Below are 25,934 nucleotides of genomic sequence, written 5' to 3'. Positions count from 1 at the left end.
GCTGCATGTCTAAGTGCTAAAACCCCCTTTTCTCCCGACGTTCAACCTTCCATCTCTCTTTCACCCTATGTCATTATTGTTAATAACTGAATAAAACGTAATACCACTGCCTTCCATGGAGTATTACTATTTGATTTTTTTCTATGGCAAGGAAGTAGTTCATAAATCAATCAAATGTATGACATACCAGATTCCAGAATCCTATTTTGAAGGTCCTCCTCCTGGACCTATTCATTGTACTAATTACTGTATCAGTCCAGATGCAGAAGGATGGCTTACTCTAAATGAAAATTAAAGAGAGTTTAATAAGGAGATTATGTACAAAGGTATGGGCAGAATTAAGGTAACTAACAAAGGAAGATTAAGCACTTATTAACTAGCAATAATGTGATTTATTATTCATAGTTTTAAAGGGAGAAGAAAAGGCGGTAAATGGAACCTAAGGAGAATTTAAATTTGGGAGAAGATGGCCAAAAAGCAACTATGGCTACAGGTAGAAAATTGATGCCACTAATTCAACCACAGACTGGTGGGAGATAACCAAAAAAATAATTCCCCTCAAACTTTCTTCCAGCCCCCAATCTCCTGCCAATACTTTGCTTTATCTGAACACAGCTAGAAACCAAGAGGAAAGGAATCCCAAAGCAATGCAATAAAGCAAATCATCCTCATAGAGCACAGAGAAGGACAAAGAAGGGTAGAGGGTGTTTCAGAAGTGTTAAATACAAGACAAACTGCCCACTCTCCTATCCAACTTTATTGACCTAAAATAATAGTTGTGTTTCCACTGTTTTCCTCTTATTTTTCAAGATTGGGGACTGTTATATCCATTGGCATATTTCTAGTATGTAGCCCAAATAGTAGTAACTCTACACCTTTATCACCCTTTTCTATAGCTTTATCTTGGTGATGTACATAAGAATAGACTTCTTCTTTGGCCTCTATTACATTTCTCTATCTAGAACCATGGGCCAGTCCTCACCATGTTTTGTCCATAAAATGAAATCCATCACTGCTCCTGTTTCTCAAAATGGACTTTTTGTTTGTTTGTTTGAGTCTAGATAAGTTATCCAGGGTCAGCTGGATATATTCACCCCTCTGTAACTCAGGGAGGGAGGGAGGGAGGGAGGAAGAGAGAGAGAGGGGGAGGGAGGGAAAGAGAGAGAGAGAGAGAGAGAGAGAGAGAGAGAGAGAGAGAGAGAGAGAAAGAAAAAGAAAGAAAGAAAGAAAGAAAGAAAGAAAGAAAGAAAGAAAGAAAGAAAGAAAGAAAGAAAGAAAGAAAGAAAGAAAAAGAAAAAAGAAAGAAAGAAAAGAAAGAAAGGAAGAAAAGAAAGAAAGGAAGAAAAGAAAGAAAAATGAAAGAAAGAAGAAAAGAAAGACGAAGGAAAGGACAAGAAGGAAGGAAGGTAGAGAAAGGGAGAAAGAAAGAGGGAAGGAAAGAAAGAAAGAGAAAGAGGGAAAGACAGACAGACAGACTGACTACATATCTAAATTTGAATTCATCTTAAATCCCACCACTCAAATCTGTTTCTTTGTTCATTCTCCACTCTAGTGAAAGGCACTGCTTTTCTCTTAGTAGCCAGCATCAGATACCTTTTTTTTTAAATTGAAGTATATTTGATTTACAATGTTGTGTTACTTTCTGGTGTACAGCATAGTGATTCAGTTTTATATATATATATGTATATATATGTATATGTATATATATATGTATATGTGTATATATATAATTTTTATATTCTTTATCATTATAGGTTACTACAGGGCACTGAATATAGTAGCCTGTGCTAAACAGTAAGACCTTATTGTTTATCTATTATATATAATAGTGTGAATCTGCATCAGGTATCTTTAAGTTAGCATTGACTTCTTTCTGTTATCCTCTTTAACCTACTTCCAACTGTTGTCAATATCCTGTTAATTTCACCACCTAAACGTTTTCAATCTGTCCTTTGTTCCTGATTCACCATTGTTAGCTAAGTATCTGCCTTTCTTAATTGCAACTGCATTACTGCAGTAGTTCCCTAGCTCATCACTCTGCCCATAGATCTGTCCCTCCTTCCACAGTACTGAGAAAGTGATTTGTACAAAATGCAAATCTTGACATAGCAGTGTTCTAAGAATCATTCAGTGGTTCTCCATGACTGTCTCATATTGGCACATGACCATGATCTGTTTCCTGCCTGTGTATGAAGCTTAGTCTTTTTCATATGACTTTCCTTCCATAGGTAACTAATGATACAGCAATATTTGTGGTTCATTGGATTTCCCTGTTTCTTCAGTACAGAATATTATTCCACTTCCTTCTTCTGAATTTAACTATCTATCTCCAAACTCAAAGTATTCATTCTCTTTGGGAATCCTCTCAATTTTTTTTCTGAATCGCTAGATACTCTGTGTCCTCATAAGTACTTTGCTTTCTTCTATCATACTGTATTATAATTGTCTGCTTTTTCTACTAGTTTATGAGATACCTGGGTGTAAGACTGAGTCTCGGTTAAATTTCGAAGTTTACAGCTCCAGCATCCAGCAACATCTCTGGAACCTTGTAGTCAAAAGAATATTTAGTGAATAATAAGTGAATAGTTGGATCTTTATAACTAAAAGATATATTCCTGAATAAGGATTACTGATTTATTTTCAAAGACAAAAAATAACTGCTTTACACATTCTCAATAATTGCAGACATTTCTCCTAAAACACAAATTGTATCTCCTTTGAAATTACTAAAATTCATTTACAATCAAATCTACTAAATATAGTGAATTCTAAAATTGGATAAAACAATTGTGACCAAGTACACAAAATTCATATGAAAGAACATCACTAATTTTTTCAGAAAGATACCAAATAGGTATCTGAAAGGTATAAGAGGCTAGCATCAAAATCACAAAGAATCATAAAATACCATTTTCTATAAAAAATGTTTTTTTCAGTAGAGTTTTAAATTTTTATTTTAAAGTTGAGAAAGAACTTAGTGTAAAAATATTGAAAAAATGTGTCTTCATCTCCTAAACTTGAACATACATGATCTCAGACATCTGGTCACAACCTGTTCTCCTGTATTAGTCTTAATAACAAAACTGCCATAACAAAATACCACAAACTGGGTAACAAACAACAGAAATTTATTTTCTCACAGTTCTGGAGGCTGGAAGCCCCAGATTGCGGTGCCAGCAGATTCTGTTTCTGGTGAGGCCTCTTTTCTGGCTTGCGGGCTGTCACTTTCTTGCTGTGTCTTCATGTGGCTTCTGTGTGCACTCACTAGAGAGAGAGAGAGAAATCATGTCTCTTCCTTTTCTTGTAAGGACACCAGTCCTGGTGGATTAGGGTCCCACCCTTATGACTTCACTTAACTGTAATGTCTCTTTAAAGCCCTACCTCAAAAAACAATCAAAATACATTGGGGTTAGGATTTCAGCATATTAATTTGGGGGGGCAGGGACATGATTCAGTCCATATTATCTCCTCAGTAAATATCATACTGTAAAACCAGATCTGATAAATGTAGTATCAGGAAAGGAGGCAAGTATGCTTACATTGAGGAAAGCTTTACTCAAACTTCTTAGGGAGGAAGTACAGATGTGAAGGATCTGATGTCACAGTGAGTCGTGAGGGGGGAATCAATTTCTATCTTCAAAACTTTACTTCAACAATCTTAAGTTGAAAATATCACAGAAAATAACAGATGAGTTCTGAAAGAATAAAGGTATCTTTAAAAGCAACCACAAGTTAAAATGCCCATCAGTTTTTTTTCTCTGCTAACACTTATTTCTCAGCATTATAAAAGGAAATTTTAGTTGTATATTTTAGGCAAAAAACCTGTCAAAATTGGCATGATTAACATGCTTTGCAAGTTTATTATATAACTGATAGGGTTTATGTAAATATAAGCTAAACCAAATGACATTCAAAGAAGGTGACAAGAGAAAGATCAATCTTTATCATTTTGGAAATTCTTTAGTGTAAGCAAAAAGATCTGTAGCACTTGAATATGCATGAGTATTTTGAATATGCATGACTTTTATAATGAGAGAACTCTGCTGACCTCTAGGTCTAGAGTCACAAGAAAGTCAAAAGCAAGAAGACTTTATTAAGAAAAACTTTATTAGTAAAAGTAATATTCTAAAAATTAATAACTAAAAGTCAGCTTTATATAAAATAATCATGAGCTATATTTTTTAGGAATGAAATTATTCTTTAGTTCCAAATAGAGATTAAATCTTTCAAGTCTTGTAGTGTTTTTTACTACTGATATAATTAAATAATATTCAATTTCCATCTTTCTGCTACTGTACTCAAAATTTGCTAAATGGACCTTTCATAATCTATTTGATAAGATCCAACCTGAACCATCCTACTGATTTTCTTTCTATGTTTTATTTGTCATTGCCTGATTCCCTTTTTATGCTAAATCTCTAAATATTGGCATGCTAGGACTTGGTTGTAGAAAACTTTCTCTCTATAAATTATTTCCCTATCATTTTTATCTGGGTATATAATACATTAAGTATCATCTATATGCTTTCTACTCCTAATTTTTCACTCCAAGAGCTGAACTTTCTCATGAATTCAAAACATATGCATCCAGTTGCTTGCTTGATATATTAATCACTGGTGTGGCAAATAACATTTCAAACTTAACATGGAAAAAGTGACTCCTGAGTGTCCACTCAAACGTACTCTTTACTTCACCATATTATGTAATGTGGTCCCCTGCTTACTCTCTATCACATACATTTTTAAAAAATTTCTAGGTAACATATTTATGACATTTTCACATGTATTTGTTATCTATCTTTCCTACCCTAGAATGTAAGCTCCTTGGGAGCAGGAATTGTACTTATCATTTCAACACAGAATTTCCAGCCTGAAATGAAGTAGGTGCTCAATAAATATGAGTTTAGTAAATTAATGAAAGGAAGACATGGGCAACACATAGTGTATATAACTTACTTTACAGAAGCCAACGGTCATAATCTAGAGATACTAAAACTAAGGTACCATTAAAACCCCTTGTAATTAGAAAAGATATGCCACATATAAGAAGATTCTGTGGACAAGGGAAAAAAGCAGTGGTTTTCAATATAACCTCTAATCAGACATTAAAGATACAGATGTTCTGAGGCACACATTTGGTTTATGATTTGGTTTATGATATGAGCCATTCTTTTTACTGTACTCTCCTGTCAGAAACAGGAATAGCCTTTTAAAATGCTGAATGATTCTCCCAGGCACATCGGGGAACATCTAGACAAAGAACATACTATAAGGATCAAAAAACCTCTAATTAACTATTCTTACGTATCTAATATATAACGATTATGCTGACCAAACATGAGGCTTTGATTGAGGGCTATGTTGCTCTTACATGTTGAACATAAGCTGCACTTACATAATTATTCAGGAAAATAAATGTTACCTGTGTTTGTAGTCTGGGACTTGGAGTTTACAAAAGTGAAAATGAGATACTGCACTGAGAATTTTCACTTTAGAATAAAACCCTTTTGACAGTACTTCTGGTTACTCTTCAGTTTGTTCTCAGTGAAGCTTACAACTTCTATTTCAATGTGATCAACTAATTCCATTTGCCTATACTTCAATTCTTATATACAGAAGAGAAAATAAAATTGTGCATTTAACAAGAAAAAAAATTTATGTAAGAAAATTAAGCTTACTATTTTGATAGGAAGAATAAATTAATCTTCTTACCCATACTCAGATATATAGCAGAGAATCTACTTACTTACCAGGAATTAAATATCTAAATGTAAATAATCCAGATAAACTACAAATGAATTAGTTGGCATTTGGGAAAAGAATGTCTGTGCCTTGTTTCAACCTTAGGGTCAGAATACTCCAAGTCTCATGATTAAGTGTGAAGTTACCTGTAGTGTTTTCATAGATGCCTTTTATCAGATTGTGGGATTTCTTTTTTTTTTTTTAATTGAAGTATAGTTTACAGTATTTTGTTAGTTTCTGATGTACGGCATAGTGATTCAGTTTTACATATATATATTCTTTTGGGATTTCTTTTTTATTCATAGCTTACTGAGAGTATGAGAGTTAATTTCAAATCTTTTTTTATCTATAGCTATTTAGATGGTCATGATTTTTTCTCATTCAGTTGATTTTATGTTATAATAATTATAATATAATAAATAATATAACAATTATTTAATTATTAATAAAAGTGTTGAATTATATTGAATGATTCTTGAATGTTAAATTGACTTTTAATTCAATTTGGTTGTACAATGTTATCGTTTTTACATATTGCAGGACTGTATTTGTTAATATTTTGCAAAGCATTTTTCCATCTATGTTTATGACAGATACTAATGTATAATTATTTTCCTTATAATATTTTATCAGTTTCAGTATCAGGCTTACATGAGTCTCATAAAAGTTTATATAAATATGGTTCTATTTATTTCCTAAATTTTTTATTGAATTTACCAGTGAGGTCATATGGCTAGAACTTTTTCATGAATAATACTTTTTTCTGCTAATAATAATTCTCTAGTAATAATATTTAAATCACCTCATAGGCTGTTTAAATTACCTATTCTTTTTTGTGTGTCAGTTTTGATAAGCTGTGCTTCTCTGTAAGTTTACCACTTTTATCAAAATCAGCAAATTTTTTGCCAAAAAGTTTTCATAACATTTTCTTACCTGTTTAATGACTGTAATATTTACAGTGATTTCCTTTCTTTCCTTCTTGATATATGCCATCTTGTTTTCTGTGATTTTTATTCTTGACCACTTTTGATAGGAGATAATTTTATTAGTCTTCTCAGGAACCTACATATCATTGTATTTTTCTTTATTTTTTGTGCATTTCATTGATATCCACTGTTATTTTTATTAATTCCTTTTTTTTCTAACTACCTAGGTTTCATGTGTTCCTTGTTATCTAGTAGAAGGTGGAAGCTAAAATTACTATATTTTTTTTATGACAGAAGCACTGAAATCTATAAATTTCTCTCTAAGGAGTGCTTCATTTGTGACAGTTATTTTTGCTGTCAAAGCCATTCTTGGATGACGGTTTTATTCTTTCAGCACTGTAAAAATAGTGTCCGCCTATCTTTTGTCCTTCATTGTGATGAGAAGACAGCTATCATTCTTAATCTTTACCCACTGTATGGAATGTGTTTTTCATGTTTTTCATTCCTTTGCCCATTATATGTAATGTGTTTTTAGGGCAATTTATTTATTTTATTTCAGGCAATTCACCTCTGATGTGCTTAAGTATATTCCTATTTTCATTTATTCTTTTATTTTTTAAAAAATCCAGCTCAAACACATTAATATTTCTATATCTTTGTTGTCTGTTATCAGTTTTATAAAACTCTGTTATTATCTATTCAACTATTTCCCCTGCTCCATTTTCTCTCTCTTCCCAAGTAGTACTGTAGACTCCTTGGCATTTTTTATGGATCACAGTTACTCTGTTACATTTTTGAGGGTTTTTTTCTCTTTGATTAATGATTATGGTAATTTCTGTTGATATATCTCCATGTTAATAATTATTGGCTAATGCAATCAATTTTTAAGATCTTAAATTGAATTTGTAACCTCTGATATTGCATTCTTTTTATTTCTAGTATTTCAATTGATTCAATTTTTAGAATTTCTTCTCTGCACTGATATTACTTATTATATATGCATGTTTTCCATTCTTGATATTAATCTTTTGTCATATTTATTATAGTTATTTTAAATTTTAAAGTCTTTTGATAATCCCTACATTTTCTTCATCTCTTAGTCTGCTTTTATTGGACTTTTCTTCTCTTAACCATGAGTCACTTTATCTTGCTTCTTCACCAAGACAATGTATGTCAGTAAACAGCACAAATGTAGATGAACAATGTTTACACCCAGAACAGGAAACACCTCTTTTACTTCTCCAAGGCTAGTAATCTGAATAGAGCAGAATGTGTGCTGTGTTGAAACTGAAGTTAGTCCCCATTTCTTACATGGTTGATAGTTTTAAAGTGGGATCTGTATTTTATGTTTAGCTTGTCTTGATATCTGAATAGCAGCAACATTCTAGAGCTATTATGTTCCTCTCCAGCTTAACAGCTAGCTTTCTGAATCATGGGAAATTTTTCTTAGCTTTAACCACATGGCTGCCAGTTTTTTGGGGTTGTCATGGGAGTTTTTGTGGACTCTAATTTTAATTCTGGTGCTGAATCTCTCTACCTTAATGTCCTATCTCCAACATTTGAAGGACTTATGTTGTACATTCATCAAAGATTCAGAGAGCTTCAAAGTGATTTCTTTCAGGTCTCCTCTTATGTACCCAGACTTCAAGAGCCAGAAGCCAACTTTGGCTTGCTCTAGGTAAAGTCCAGGAATTTGTGGGAGAAATGTTTTTCAATTCTCTGGCCCTGATTCCATCTCACATGATTCAGTGAGAGTCTCTTACTTCCCCTTTGAATCCAGCTTTCAGTATACTATTCAGAGATGATCTTCGGGAAAGAGCAGATGGTGAGTACAAATTCTCTGACAGGAGATCCTTGTAATTTCCATCTGTTACACCAGCTCACACATGGATGCTAAGGTTTATTTAAAATTTGACTTTTTTTTCTTATCAATGTCATTCCAATTCCCTCCTCCTCATGCCTCTTTGTCAGGAATGAAAACAATTTTAGGTATCTTTCATCTAGGAATTTCTTGGCATTCTCTGTATTTTAATGAACTTGGGTTTGTTAGAATCTTCTGGTCTCTCATGAGGGAATAACATTGTAGTCTGGTTTGTTTTCATATTTAAGGTCAGGAATGAAAGTCATGAGACTTTCTATATCCTATTAAGAAGCCAAATCAGCTTTTGATTTTGTTTTTGTTTTTACATAAAACATAATCACAAGTTAGGCAGTTTTAAAACACAAATTGTTTTCTTTGGATTGTTATCTGAGTAACGGAATTTTAAGGTGCTCTTTAAATTTCTTCAATTTCTAACAACTTTCCTTTAGTCAAATAACTATTGGGCATCTACTTTTTTGTTTGGTCTCTATATAATTGTTGATATTTACTGTAAAGTGAATCACATCAAACATCATGCATTAGCTTAAAAAATGAAATCTAGAAAGTTAGGAAGACTTTTGAGTTTTTCCTTAAACATTAAAACAAAACAAAAGAAAAACTGCAAATCACACAAGCCATTTTTCACAGAAAGAAGGCCTACTTATAGTCTTTGAAATCTACAATGATAATACTGCAATTATTTTTTGAACCAAATTTTAACATATTATGGCATTATTATACTTTGATTCATATCTCCATTTTTCACACAGATTTCCAGAATTGATATGGTTATATATGGACCACATATATCATCTCTGTTTCTTCAACCATATTTTCTCTTAAGTTTTGGTCTAGTTATATCAGTGACACTTAACATTTTTTTTCTCTTAATTCTTTTGTTATAATTAATACAGACTTTCTTCCAACAATACTAAGCATGGAAAAGGGCAGTGATGAAAAATATTACAGAGTAAAGATAAAAAAAACTTAATTATCTACCATACTTACTGATTAAAAATAAACATTCAAACAAAGACGGGGTGATTGAATGTACAATAAAATTATTTTTTAGTAATAAATTGAAAACTATAGCAATAAAAAAGGTAAATTTAATTCAGTTACCTGGTCATATATTCCTGTCCATTAAAGGTATGATGATGAATAAAATTCAGTATTGGTGCCTGATATTAATAGATTATGACTGCCTTTAGACCCACTTTTTCTTTTCTGGTATATGATGACAATTAATGCCATTGTGAAAATCTATTAATACCAATCTGAATCTTGGATATTTAGGAATCATGTTTGTTTACGCATATGTCATTTTAAATGTGATAAGACAGTATATATTCACAATGTTTGCAACTGCATTTGTATGATAGTAAAATGAAGTAAATGTATTGGTAAACTTAAAGAGAGCAAAAACAAGGTAATTAATTGATATTATATCATTATAATGAAAAACATTTCTGTGTCCCCCACTTACAATTTAGGAAACTATATTTCACCAAAAAAATCAATATCTATGTTTGTATTTAAAGTACAAATATATGTATAGCAATAAAACAGATCAGTATCATACATATGTTCTTTCCCTGAGCGAATCGTGTCTCCCTCTTTTTATTTGAAATAATTTTTAAAATACTGTTTCTTTCATGTGAAAATACTGGCCTAGTATTTCCTAATTTTACCTAGTTCTGAAAACTAACAAAGAAAAACCTATTAAGCAGAAAGTCTTGTCCCGGTTTTCTTGGTTAGAGATAGAAATTAATTAAAACTTTAATAGAGTCTCCATTTGTTGTTTGTATTTTGAGACTAGAAAGGAATGCAAGGTAAACTTTTATATGCTCCTCATTCCCTAATCATTTCACATGGTTTTCTTGGCAATCTGCTGCTTAAAACTCAAAGGACTTAATGCTTAATGAGAATGTGTTTCTAATTAGGAAACAAAAACATAAAATCTACAACTTTTAATCTACAGAGAATGGGAAAAATTCACTGAAAATACTTAGAATAATTAACATCTAAAAATGGTTTTTGTTGTTTTCATTGTTTGCCCTCCTTAAACAATTCATTTCAATATGTAATTACTGTAAAAATATTAGTGAGATATTTTATCTTTTTTTACAAGTCTTAGAAATTCTGGCTAGCCACATTTCAAATGCTCAATAATCACATGTGGTTAGTAGATGCTATGTTAGACAGTGAACTTTAGACTCTTAATTTTTAAAAAAAATTTAATAATTACACTATGAGCTATGTGCTAACTCCTAATTAATTAAATAGGTTTCCTGAATTTTAGAATTTGATGATGAAGGAAGGTTAGCAAATAGTACAAACATGACAAATATTTTCATAGAGATTAACTGTAATATGGAGATATGGGAGCATAAAGTTGCTTTCCTTTACAGTGGCAAGATATATATATAATCTATATATATATTATATATATATATATATATCTTATATATATATTAGTTTTTGAAAGATTTCTCAAGTTCAGAACAGAAAAGATTAAAAAGAAGTATTAAAAATATCTGAAAGTTATCTAACATTTTTGGAATCTTTTAAATGGCTTTAATATAGTAGTAACTGTAGTAACCTTAAGATCACTTAGGAAGCCTTATTAAAATGCATCTGTCTTTGCCATGCTTACAGAAATTCTGATTTAATGGTTTTTTTCTGAGTTTGGGATATTGTATCCATTTTTTAAACATCCCTATTGTTGCTGGTATAAGTAGACCACACATCACACTTAGAAACACTGTTCTAATGTCTTTTTTCCTTTAGTCAACAGGCTTTTACAGTTTTTGGTCTACATTAGCACTTAAAAGAAACAAAAATTAGGGGAAATTTCTCCAGGTTATCTGTCTATCTTATTTATTTATTTACTTATTTTTACATCTCACACGTAAAGGAGTTACCAACATTAGCTTTTGTTCAAGTTTTTTCCTCCTGAATCTTTCTTATTCATAGTATGCTGCTTATGTTTTATATGAGTAGTATCGCTTGGCTCTCTCTAAGTATATTAATTAGGGGCTTTTTAAGAATTATTTTGTTTCTTCCAAGTTTAGCTATTGGGATTATTTATCTTTCTCTTTCACCTTGGTAATTATTATGCACATGTGTGATTATCTTGGTGGTCCACTATATCTCCTTTACCAAAATTATCCCACATAAACATCAAGTTGTTGCCACTGACTAACAAGTCTTCCTTTGAGAGCTACCGAACACATCCTTTACTTTTCAGCATTTTTCTGCCCCCTGTTTTTATGGCAAATGTTTTTGGGTTTCAAGTTGTTGACTTTGATTAATAGCTCATTCTTTTTTAAAATCCTTAAAATCATTTGTTGCTCTTCTTAGTCTTCTAATTTTTACTTTACACAAAAGCACATTTTTTCATGACCAACTTATGATTACTCAAGATTTAAGTGAGAATGTGAGACTAATTTTAAATGGAGGACAATGAGTGTTTAGTTTAATAGGGCCTTTGATGAAGTTATACCTTTATAATCTGCCCAAAAGTTAACAGTAGTTTTCTCTGTGTTAGAGAGTTTCCAAAGCCCTCAAAAGGTAACTATATTCTAGTTGCTGCTGAGAAATCGTTGAGATATGTCCTTGGAAAGTACATTTCACCCATGCTTCTTTCTTCTGTGCCTATAAAGTAAAATGAATACATTTTGAAGATTTTCGAATGATATAATTTGTAATTTAAGAAGAGTAGCCATTTCATATAAGATGCTTTTCTGGTTTTGCTTCAATTGCTACACAGGCAAAATAGCATAGCAGTATTTTTAGACAACTGCATTTTTAAAAGTGTGAAATAAATGTCATGGTCCTGAAATAATTGTGTAATTGTATGCAAACAGCAGGAAAGTACTAGATACTGAAACATTAACCTCTTAGAGAATGTATCTAACATGTCAGAACTGCTGACCTATACTGGACAATCTCAGAAAAAGTAAACTGTTGCCTGAGGAAATACATCTGCTTTTTCTAAGTATAGCAAAATCTACTGTAGTATACATTAGTAGGTAGAGAACAGACTATCCTGTTTAGGAGTAAATATATGAATAAGCACATGTTCCTCTTATAGTAGTCTTTTGGCACACGACTGTTCTTGGGACAAATTTTGCAATCTTAATATGCATTAAATTAGGAATGGAGCATTAGAATTTACATTTCTAGCCTTCGTGAGAGATGGTGATGGAGGCAAAGATAAAGGAAATTCATTGGGGATTCATATATTCTTTGATGTAGCAAAGATATGTACAAAGTACCATGTAGTTTTATCACATAATATGACAGAATTTTTATGTTAGAAGGAAAACTGAACAATGGGCAATACAGTTGACCTGCAAGCCAGGCCATAATTAAGAGGTTTTCAAAGAGAAAGAATGTTGTTACAATTTAAATTGATATATATGATACACTTAATAAAATGCCTGGCATGTAGATAAAGGGAAGCAATTCTTCAGATAATTCACATTAATATTAACCATTCTGTTTTCAAATACTTTAAAAATTTTTTTTTAAATTAAGCAGAACTATATGCTATATACAAGAAACCTGCTTCAAACATAATGATTCAAGCAGGCTAAAAGTAAAAAGGATGGGAAAGATATAGTATGCAGATATTTCACAAAGGGAAACAAGACTGGCTAAACTAATATTAGATGATATTAGCAAAGAAAATTACCAGTGACAGAAAGGGACATTACAGTGTTGCAGAAAAGTGTGTTACAGCTTGGTGTTACAGCTCAGTTGTGACAGCAACCTGGATCCAGGCAAGAGACCAAGCAGCACTCGGAGAGTTGGAGAACTCAAGTTTATTACGTCAGTGGGCCCAGAGGAGTTAACACTCCAAGACACCCATCTGTAGGTTTACACAGGCTTTTATAGGCTGCCAGTTTACACTTTGCATCGTCATATGCAAATGAGGGATAACAAAAGGCTAATTAGGAACAAGCTTTGTAGAAATGGACCAATCAGGAGGGAGAGAAATAACCAATCAGGAGTGAGCTCAGGGAACCAATAGAATTTTAGGGGTAAGTTCCACTTTCCTAGAAGTAAGCCGTTTCAAAGGCAAAAAGTGAGAGAGAGTTGCTGGGCCAGTGAACCTGCTGGCAGGAGAGTAGTGGCACTGCCTAGGGGTCCTGCTGGTCTTTTTTATGGGGCTTCCCACCTCAACAGAATGATAAAAAGTTAAACCACCAAGATAGCACAGTGATCCTAAATGTGTATGCATCAAACCACAGAGCTGTAAAATATGTGAAACAAAATGAGAGAACTGAAAGAAAACAAACAAATCCAGAATTAAGTGGAAGATTTTAATATTTCCTTTTTGACAATTAATTTAAAAACTAGACACCAAATCAGCAAAGACATAAAAGACCTCAACCACAGCATCAGTTAAGAGGATCTAATTAACATGCATAAAACTATTCACCCAACAGCAGAATTTATATTCTATTTAAGACCCCACAGACCATGCACTGAGATAAGATATATATGGGCTTTAAAATAAACCTTAACCCACACAGAGTGTTTTCTTTGACCACAGTGTAATCAAACAATAAATAAATGACATGAAGACAATGATAAACTCCATAAACTCTTGGAAAATAAACAACACACCTGTAAATAATTCATGGGTCAAAGAGGAACTGCCAAGAGAAAATGTTAAAAAAAAAAAAAAGTACTGAACTGAATGAAAATATAATAGAGTATATCAAAATTTGTGAGATAGAGTTGAAAGAATACCAAGAAAAATTTTAGCACCAAGTGCATAATTGAAATAAAAATTATTCTTAATCAATCTACAATCTCAAGAAAATAGAAAACAAGAAAAATAAACTCAAGCAAGCATAAAGAAAGAAAGAATAAAGTAAAAGCAGAGAACAATGAGACTGAAATTTAAAATAATAGAATCAATGACATAAAAAGCTCATTCTTGGAAAAGATTAAGGAATTAGACAAATCTCTAGCAAGACTGACAAAGACAGAAGACAACATAAATTACCAATGTTAAGAATGAAACAAGCGTTATCACTATAGACCTTGTGGACATCAAATTGATAATCAACAAGAACACTATATAAACAAATGTGCACACATAAATTCAACATTTTAGACAAAATGGGCACTTCCTCAAAAAACAGTAACTATGACAACTCACACAATATGAAATAAATGATTTGAGTAATTGATAATTTGATATTTTCTTATTAATGAAAATCAATATATCACTTCAAAAAGCTCAAGGTGAAATCTCTCATGAATATAGATACAAAAATTAACAAAATATTAGCAAAAAGATTTCAGCAATATATCAAATAATTATAAACTACAGCAAAATAAGTTTTATTGCAATGATGAAAGGTTTGTTCAATAATTGAAAACCAATCAGTGTAATTACCAAGCTAAAAAGATAAATCATATGATTGTATCAACTGATGCAGAAATAGTATTTGACAAAATTAATGATAAAAGCTCTAAGAAAAATAGAATTGTAAGGTATCTTCTTAATTTGAGAAAGAGAATCTAAAAAACAAAACTACAGTGAGCATTACATTTAATGAGAAAAGACTAGATACTTTCTCCTAATTTGGGAAACAAGGCAAGCATGTCTGCTTTTACAACTCACAAAACACAATGCCTGACTTTCTAGCCACTGTAATAACACTTACAAAGGGAGTAAAATACACTTATAGTAGAAAGGAAGAAATAAAACCATTTCTGTCATAGACCACACAATTGCCTATGTGGAAAATTTTAAGGAATCTACAAAAGTAAAAGTAAATATTCATAGAACTAACAAGTTCATCAGATTTGTAGAATGTGAGATAAACATACAAAAATAAACTGTATTTCTATGTACGAGCAATGAACATGTGATCACAAAAATAAAAAATGTATTATATGTACGTGCTCAAAAATAATGGAAGGTGTAAATCTAGAAAAATGTAAAATATTTGCTTGCAGAAATCTGCAAAATGCTGATGAAGAAATTTTTTAAAGATCTAAATAAATGGGGAAATGTTTCATGATTATGGATTGAAAGACTTAGAATTAAGATGTCAAGTCAAATTGATACATGGATTTAATGAAATCCTACCACACCCTCAGCTTGGTATTTTTGTAAATATAGACAAGATTATTTCAACATTATGTGGGAAGTACTCGTCCTATAATAACTATAAAACAATGTTGAATTAAAAAAAAAGAATAAAGCAGAAGGAAATCAGTCTAACTGAATTACAGATTTATTATATGGTTTCAGTATTCAAGACTGAACAAATTGCAGAGGGGTTAGATACATAGATCACTGGAAGAGAATAGAGAACTTGGTAATGAATCCATACAAATATTCCTGATTTTACAAAAATGCAAGAACAATTCAATGTCTCCTTTTCCACAACGGTTGCTGAATTCCCCCACCTTACTCAAAAATTAACTCAAAGTGGATCATGAACTTACAACTATACAATTTTTAGAAGAAAACTTTTGGGTGTCTCTTGGCTAGGACAAGAGTTCTGAGATTTGACACCAAAAGCACAATTCATAAAGTGGAAATGTTGATAAATTGGGCTTTATTAAAACTAAGAAAAAAATTAAATTAAAATTTTGCTCTATGGAAGATCCTTTTAAGTTACAAAAGATACAGACTGGAAGAAAATATTTGCAAATCACATACCCAACAAAGGACTAGTGTCTATAATGCATAGAACTTTCAGAACTCAATAGAAACAAACAAACAAACAAAACAAACAAACAAAAACAAGCAATCCAATTTGGAAATGGGGAAAAAGTCACTAATATTTCATTGAAAGGATATACAAAAAACAAACACGTGAAGAGATGTTCAATATCATTAGCTGTTTGAGTTCCTTCACTTGACTCCTGAAATAATAAAAATTTGTGCTAATATTCTAAGAATGTCTTTTGATCATCCATCTAAATAGCCTTGCCAGTCTCTGAGCTACTACTACTGTGGTTATTACCTTGGAGGAGATGAACAACACTTATTCTACTCCTACGTTCTTTTTTGGGTTTGAGATCTGGAGGAAGTTGAAGAAAGTGTCAAGTTCCAACATGCACAATTTAGTCAATTGTTTCTTCCAAAATACTGTTTAGCAACAGGGCTAAAAATATCTCATTCTTTTTGCCTAAGTCTGTTTCTACTTTCCAGGACTCCACTCTAACATATGTAGCCTTAGATCAATATGTATCATCTTATGAGGGACTTGGAGCCATTTTGCCACATAGTTATTTTCAAGAATCGGATGTGAAAAATCTTTCTATGACCGGTAAACCTCCACACACAACAATCATCTTCCTAGGCAAAAGGATACCGCGCTCCTAACAGCCAAAAAAATACCTTTAACTTGTTCGCAAGTGTGTATATGCACAGGGGGAGCAACCTGGGAGAAATGAGAAGATAGGAAAGCCAGAGTTAATGACGTAGGTCATGTAAATGAATAAGCAAAGACAACACCTGCTTTCTGTTTTACCCCAGAAAGCCAAATAGAAGAGAGCAGATTAAAAGAAGAAGATATGCCCACATGAGGAGGAAAAATCAGACAAGTTACCCCTCCCCGCGGCCCCGGTAACATTGCTTCTGCGTTTGTAAACCGCTGCTTCTTGCAACAGTCGAGTGGAAGCTTACCCAAGCTGGAAAGTCCCAAACACCCGGAAGTGTTACGAGTATAAGAGACAATCAGACCCCCAAGCCCTGGACTCAGTCTTTGGAGGTGACTCCGCTGAGCCAGCACTGGTGCGGAATTAAACAGTTTTTCCGGATTCTTCGAGTGCGTGCCTTCTGTCGCTTCCCGCCGGGCTAATTCTTCTGTAACACACCTGGTAATGGATATCAAATAGAAAGATGGCAGAAATGTGCCCCTGCCTTCCTCCTTCTCATGCTGCCACCTAACATAGAAACACGTTGCCATGCTTTCGGTCCTCTGAAAAGACAAGAAGATAAGGGACATATCCTGCAGACATAAACTAGAGAGGCAATGACTCTGAAGTTAAAGTGAATGTGGCGGAAGGTGCAGCATCAGCCTCTAAGCACCGTCCATATTTTCATGTGGCTTCCTTTATATCACTGCTACCACCCGAAGAAGTAATGTCCTGTAGACCAGGCAGGGCCAGCCTTAAATAGCTGTAATGTGCAAGAGGAGGAATAATCATGGCAAAGGGAATAAACAGAAGATCAGGCTTTTTTTCAGTTTTTCTTCTCAGTCAGATAAACTCTGAAGTATCTGTAATAATTCAAAGAGGGAAGAGTCTCCCAAAATTAATTATTACAAACTAATTCACTGCACTGAATGGTGTGTATGTGTGTGCGTACATGCATGTGGGTGTGTGTGAGCAATTAAAGTATATAATGAGAGATTTTTTTGAACTTCACAAATTGTGGGAAATTTTATACTTCTTGTGAGTATTGACTTTTTTTCTTTCCTTTTAATATTTCAAGCAGATGGATTAGGAAACCAACAGAGATTAAGAAGGCCTTTTGGGAAATGAGTTATCATATCATTATCACTTTTGCCAATTAGCATTTATTGAGCAACTGTGCACTTGATACTTCAAGAGTCCCCACAGAGACTCCATATTGAGACAAGTGTCTATACTCTGTAAATTTATGATCATCTGTTAGAGGACAGATTAACCTGATAATGTATTATGGCATGTGGAATTATTCTTAGGTTTGTTTTTCTAAGGGAAATTATATTTTTAAACAAGTTAATCTGTGTATCTAATTCAAATATTCATAATTGGAACTTTATTTGCTTCAATAGATATGATTTTAATACTGGACTATTACCTTGTAAATTGTTGCTATGAACACTGGAGAGAGCTATGAACCAATTCTTACCCATGGTCTACAAGTTGAATTACTCTTTTTTTTCTTTTTCAGTTTTATTAGGTAGAATTATTACAGTTTGACTGCACATATACATTATATTGCATGTAAATACATATATACAATATACTGCACATATTTTCTTAGTTTACATATATGTATTGATCATTGTTTCTAAGAACAGATTAGAGCTTTAGCTTTTTAAACTTACGTGCTTACCAAAGGAATAAAGCCAACCACAAAATAAGAATCAACAGAATGTGAATTACTTTTTTTCAACATGGTATTGGTGAGAGTAAACAGCTGGTTCACTCCAAGGGAGGGATAATTATCCATGTTAAATGTTGTTTAACATTAAATCCACTCTGATATCATCAGAATTTTCCTTTTTGTAGCAAGTCTAATTTGGTATCATTTTTTGATAATTATGGTAATTAATCAATAGAAAATGGTATTGTCTGTGCTTGTCTTGATGCTAAAAACTAATTTTCACAATTCCATTTGGAGTCTGACACTTAGACTGAAAATTAGCTCTCATATATGCATTCACAAACAAGGCCATTTTGAAGTTTTATGGAAGTAAACAATAGTTACAAGTGTGTTTTGGAAGTCACAAATTTGCTCTCTCAGCAAGTCAGGTATAGAGAAGAAATACAGCTTCTTCTTTAGCGAGAAGACCCTTACTTACGGTTTACTTATCTTTAGCAAGAGACCCTATCTGCTAGGAAGGAGAAAAAAAATTAAAACCTAGTCCCAGCTGCTGATTCAAACAGTCTCGTTACATAAAGCTTATCTCTTTGAGGTAGTCACTCAGCGTTGCTGTTACTGTTGCCTCAACATTTGCTCCTCTCTGAGGTTGCGTCTGGACATTTATGGGGAGAGAGACTCATGTGATCTCTTGGCAGCACAATTAAAGAGGCAGAGAAGTGTGGTCAGGAGGATCAGAGTGTACTCCGGATACCCCCTGTACAGGACTGATGTGGAGTTGGGAACTAGTAGGCTTACCATGAAGTCTGTCTAGGCAGGAGTGAAATGACCATGTAATAGGCACTGTGTCATAACTTCTAACTGAGGAGATAGATAAAAGCTAAGGCCAAGGAAAATAAGTCAGAGATTTTAGTTTCCAAGCTCTAATTCATCTGAGAAAGACTACAACTCTAACCATGAATGGCAGCTTCAAGCAGCATCAGAATGCCCATGAGTGGGACCAGGCTAGCCACATCCAAAAGCTATCAAACCAGCCACTTTACAGCTTGGCCAGAGGATTCAGAGAACACCTTGAGGAAATCAGGATTCATTTATTTTGCCATTATGAGGTCAGATGATCACATCTCTCCCTGAAAGGGACTAGGGAGAGGATAAAATATGAAAGGGGTTGAGCAATCATCTTCTAAAAGATTGAACATTACCTAAAATGACTGTATATATTCTCAAGTTAGACTAAGCTACGAAACGAAAAGGACTAAATGTTGTATTTCTCACCAGTCAGCAGATTCCTCTCCTCATCAGACTTGGTGCCCATGCTGTGTACACTACAAGTGCAGCCTCAAATAAACAAATAACCTTCTTCATAAGGTTCCAAAGAGAGAGACGTGTAAGATAATGACAAGCAAAGTCACAGTTCATTTATAGCTTTCATCTTAAATCTAGAGAACTCAAGAACCCTAATGAGCTGGGATAAATCTCGCAAGAAGCTGGCTACCCAAGCTAGATCTGCTAAAATGATCTGTAATGTTATAAGAACAGCTCTATCTACGTCGCCTATATGGAAACCTCAGTTCTTTAACTTGAGTCTTAGTCTTAAACAAAATGGAAGAACAATAAATTTATAAATAGAAAATAGTGCAAATGGTAAAAATACATTAAAACAATTAGTACAAATGGAGTATAAAGAGTAGGAAACAGGAAAAAGGGGAAAGCAATGATCTGTTGTTTAGAGCAACACTGGCCTAAGCTCACCAGTCAGTGCCTTCCAGGGCAAGTACCTTAGTTATTCCATAGGAGACAAAGTGTACAAGGAGAGGAATATTATGGTTCAACTTTTCTGCTCCATTTTACAACCATGTAGGTAAGAGAGAAGTTACTCGAACTACACACTTTAATTCCTTGGAAAATCTCATCCTGCTAGATTGTGGGGATATAGGGGGCTCTCATCTTTGGAAATCCAGAAGCTAAGGTAGGTGGTCATCCTGTTAAGGGTGTGGAAACAGGGGCATAGTACAACAGAAGATTTCTAATCCTGAAGGTCAAAAGATAGAAAGCAAATAATTCATGATACATTGACCTGTAAAGTATATCAGAAAGTAAAAAGGTTGTCTGAGTACCTCCTGCATCTCATCAGTTTGCCATCAGCTGAAAGTTGACACAATTGGAATATCCATTTCTTCTTATTTTCCATATTCTGTAACCCCATTTCTTGGCATCTGATGAACTCATAGAAGCAAAATATGTATAATTATACTTCAGCCTGCATGAAAACACCCATAGTGGTTCATTCTTTCAAATGAACCTTGAAGTAAATGTCTTAAGAGTAGGAATGGTAATTATGCCTGGCATATTTAAAGTTTAGGAAATTTGAAACCCCTACTCTAAACTCTTCATAGTTATGCTTAGACAGTATAATTTTTTAATGTGATTAAGATGGACAATTTATTCTATTCCCTTGCCTTCAGGAAGTGTTATTTTAATTATATTTATAATTCACATACTGTTGTGTTAGCACTTTTCTCATATGGAGAAACAATAGACTGTTGGTTAAATCATACAATTTTTCTGTAGTCTCTTTTTCAAATGATTAAAATTATATTTCTTTTCCTCAATTCCCCATATATCCTGACGTTTTCTCTTCTCTCCTGCTGTATCTAACTCTCAAAATCTACAATTATTTTTCAGGCTATCTTCTGAACTTCTACTTTCAAACATTTTCTAGTTCTTCTTTACCGATTTAAGGCCATTTCTGTGCAGCACCTTGTCTCTTTATCCCCTAGTTGTGTGTAGGTATATCATCCAAGCCTATGTGGTCATGCAAAATTCTTAGATTGTTAGAATTACCTCACTTTTATGTTTTTAATAGAGGTTGCAAAGCCTCCAGGAGGTGAAAGAGAAAAAGCAGCTCCCCTGCCACATCCTATCAGATTATACCAAGATAATAAATTTTTATATAAAATTCTGTAACACTTACAGACATAAATTTGGTGAAGTCATAGCTCCTAGTTCTTTTTATTGCTCTGCAAAAAACCTTAAATATGTAAGGGACAGAAAGACCCTAACCAATTATCAAAGCCACATTTAGAAGAACCAGCAGGGAGACAAAGCACTATTTAGGGATTAAAGCTAGGTTTTTTCCTAAGGAAACATAAGAAGAATAAGATAAAGCATTTTTGTTTAATAGCAGAGAGTAGACAATTGCTACCAATTACGTGAGCAATTAGAGTAGCACTTATACTTTTTCTGTGTAGAATTTAGGACACTCACAACACTCAAATTGTTTTATTGCTCTAAAATTGTTTTAATGATACTTTTCCAATTCTAACGTTAAGACTCCTAATTCATTCTAATTTTAGAGCTGTATGACTAAAAGATAATTATTTCTATAGCAGAAATTTAATGTTAACAGGGTGAAAATAGAGAGTAAGCCACATTGTTTCGTTTCCACTTGAGGTATCTTCACATTGATGATGCAGACAGCATTGAAAGGAGTGATTATTTTTCTGAGTACAGAATTTGAAATAAAAGGGGCATTTATTAATGTCTTTACTAGTCTTGTGATGGTAATATGGCATATCTGAGGTCTTGCTAGAATATTCCAATAGCAAAAGAGAAAAAATTATCTTAGAATGGAAATACATTCAGTAAGGAAATGATTTTTATTTAAACCCAGCTCTCCAAGAAAATCTCTTGGCAGAGTTCTTAGTTTTTATTAAAGGACAGCTGTTATATTAAGACTTGTATTTCTAATGAGATGGTGATATGTTTCACCAATTTAAAATTCATTTCTAAACTATCTTACCACATACTTTTTTAAATCACTTTTTGATCTGATTTATCGTCTTATTCTAATTTGACTAATAGCTTGGATTTTTTTCTCTATGGAGTGTTATGCCCAGAATTGAATCTTGATATTTCTTAGTAAGCAATTTATGGGTTAATTTTAAAAAACTTTATTCCTAAAAAAGGACTGAAAACTAAACTTTGCCACATTAATAGACAATGCAATATACGGTTGCAGGGGTAGACATCACAACTTGGTCAAAAGTATCCTTCCTACTATTCAAGTTCAGTTAAAAATAATAATTATTATGGATTGAGTTCAAAGCCTCTTTAACAATTTTATTCTGTGATAACAAAAATCAAATGAGAGACTCAAGAACCTATGAATGCAGGACTTCAATCTTATTTTAGGGCATGTCAGGGGTCTATGATATAGAATGTGCCATGTGAACTTGAGAAGACAGGAGAGTGTGCTCTTGGTGGAGTATTCTAGAGATGTCTGTTTGACCTAGTGAATCCGTATAGTGGTGTCAATGCCTTCTATTTCCTTACTGATCTTCTACCTAGTTGTTTCATGCATTATTGAAAGTAAGGTATCAAGGATTTCAATTGTTACTGTTCAATCATTTGTTTCTCCCTTTAATTCTGTCAGTTTGGGCTTTATTTTGAGGCTTCGTGGATAGGTACATATGTTTTTAACTGTTATCTTCCTAATGGATTGGCTCTTTTAGCAATATAAAATATCACTTCTAGTAAGAAATTTTGTCTAAAAGATTTTTTCACCTCATATTAGTCACCCCAGCTCTGTTTTTGTTACTGTTTCCACAATACATCAGTTACCATCCTTTTACTCTAGATGTGTGTCTTTGAACCTAAAATGTGTTCCTTGTAGACAGCATACAGTTGAATTATGTTTGGGAATGTTTCTGTTTATCTGTTCTTCTCATCTCTGCCTTTGATTGGAGTAAATTTTACACATACATACATACAATGAAATAAAAAAGAATGAAATTTTGCCATTTTGCAGCAACATGGATGGACTTAGAAACCATTATGATAAATGAAGTAAGCCAGATAGAAAAAGACAAATACAGTATGTCATATGTGAAATCTAAAAAAATACAACAAAATAGTGAATAAAACAAAAAGAAGCAGACTCACAGATATAGTGAGCAAACTACTGGTTACCAGTGGGGAGAGGGGAGGGGAAGGACAATATAAGGATGAGGGGAAAAAGGGTTACTATGGGGTTATATGAAGTCATGTGTGTGAAATACTTGAAAATTATAAAGCTCTTTAGAATCTTAAAAATTTTTTATTCAATTAAAAAAAACAGTATCATTAAGAAAAACATCAACTTAGTTTCAATAGTGTACAAAAAACTTTGTTCCAATATAGCTACATCCCCCCTACCTCTGTGCTATTGTTGTCAAGCAAATTATATATATATAATAAGCATATAAACATTGCTTTATAATAATTTGTGCAGTTGTATTTTAAATCAGGTAAGAGAAGAAGTCTACAAATAAAATACATGCATTATGTAGTTTATATTTACCTATGCAATTCCTTTACAAATGTTCTTTATTTCCTTGTGTAGATTCAATTTATTGTCTGGTATAGCTTTTGCTACCTAAAGATCCCATTTTGTGTTGCTTGTAAAGTAGTCCTATTAGTTATACATTTTTTGAGCTTATGTTTATCTGACAATGTCTTAATTTTTCCTTCAGAAGGATAGTTGTGTTGTGTATAGAATTCTTGGTTGACAAGGTTTTTCTTTCAACCTTTTGGATATGTCCTCCCAACATCTTCTTGCCCCCAGGGCTTCTGCTAGGAAGTAAGATGCTTATCTTTCCGAAGTTCTCTTGTGTGTGATGAGTCATTTTTCTCTCACCCCTTTCAATATTTTTTCTTTGCCTTTGTCTTTCAACAATTTGACTGTGATGTAGTCAGGTGTGGTTCCCTTTGAAGTAATCATAGTTGGTTTATGTTGAGCTTCTGGGATGTGTAGTTTAATGTTGCTCATATTTTATTGGGATAATTTGGGCCATTTATTTATTTCAAGAGTTTTTTTCTGCCTTTTTCTCTCTATTATTTCTTTATGAGGTCACCATCGTGCATACGTGGGTGTGCGTAATGGTATCTCACCTAGGTCACTTAGGCCATACTCATTTTTCTTCATTCCTTTTGTTTTTTTTTTCTTACTGTCCTCAAACTAGATAGTCTAAATTGAACTATTTTCAAGCTGATTGACTGCTTCTGCAAATTTACTTCTGTTGAGCCCCTCTAGAGAAATTTCCATCCCAGTTTTTGTATTTTTCAACAAGATATCCATTAGTTCCTTTCTAATAATTTCTATCTCTTAATTCATAATATTTGGTGAGACATCATTCACATGCTTTTCTTTAATATTTTAAACATGATTTACTTTTTAATTTCTGTATTTATAATAGCTGATTCAAATCTGTCTACTAGGCTTAAAATTGGGCTCCTAAAGAACAAAAAACAGTTTCTGTTGACTCCCCCACCCCACCCTGTGCATGGGCCATGTGGCAACTCTACAAATCAACTACCTCCTCCCTCCCCAGGTTTGCTACTGTGGCTGCTTTTTGTTTTTCTTGTAGTTGTTATTACTTCTGTTTTTTATTTTGTGACTTTTCAGGACTAATTCCAATGTCTGTATTCCCTATATTGAGCAGGCAATGGTCTCTGCTTAATTAGTTTAGTAATCAGTCAGTGATTAGGCAGATATATCCTTAAATGCTTTGCACTAATATGCCTATTTGGAAAGATTCTGTGTGTGGTATGAAGAATGCTTTTAAATTTGCCACTTTAAAACTCAGGCTTATCCTCCACTTTGTGTTTGTGCACATTCTCAGTGTCAGCCACAGTTGAGAGGTGAAGGTTTTCTCGAGTATTTCTTGGACATATGCACTGGCCTGCACATGCACATGGATTCCTAGATCCCAGGGATATTGAAACTTTTCTAAGCCCCTTGTGGACATCTCATTCTCAGATTTTCCTTGCAAGATTTTTTCTTCCTTACTTGTTTTTGGCCAATCTTTTATTTGCCTCAACTGATACTGCTGTCTCAGGCAGTTGCAATGTTAAACAATTGTCCTTGAATTTTTTGGACAAAAACCCTAGGTATAAGGCTGTTCTCACTGAGAAAACTGAGGCAGGTCAAATAAAGACAAGTCATGAGAACATGACATTTCCAAGGAGGTACCAAAACAGACAAAACAATAAAAATGCTCTAGAGATAGTTCTTTTTGAGAAACTCCAAACCCTACCTCCCTCCTGCCACACATAGCTCAGTGACAGGTAGGGTACCACTTTTTACTCCTAATGTGGTTGCAAGGCTGCAGTTTTACCAGACTGGCATTGAACTGAAGAGAAGGAGATGGGAATCAGGGAAAATAGAATGCTACAATCCTTACTCTTCTTACCAAGATTCAGTCATTTTTCATGAATAAATGCTCCTCAGATTATTATTAACATTTGGTTATTTTCCAGAGTCCTGAAAAAAGATGGTTTTTACAATGTT

At 33.2% G+C, this 25,934-nt stretch overlaps 1 long non-coding RNA gene across 7 annotated transcripts in view; it reads left to right on the top strand.

Annotated features, from left to right (window-relative positions):
* LOC141578361 (uncharacterized) overlaps positions 1-25,934 on the top strand; it is an 809,650-nt gene that overhangs the window by 654,151 nt on the left and 129,565 nt on the right. The gene's annotated exons all lie outside the window — the stretch shown is intronic.

This window comes from Camelus bactrianus, chromosome 8, assembly GCF_048773025.1.
Source record: "Camelus bactrianus isolate YW-2024 breed Bactrian camel chromosome 8, ASM4877302v1, whole genome shotgun sequence".
Taxonomy (NCBI): Eukaryota; Metazoa; Chordata; class Mammalia; order Artiodactyla; family Camelidae; genus Camelus; species Camelus bactrianus.
This window is presented reverse-complemented; position numbering and strand designations above follow the sequence as displayed.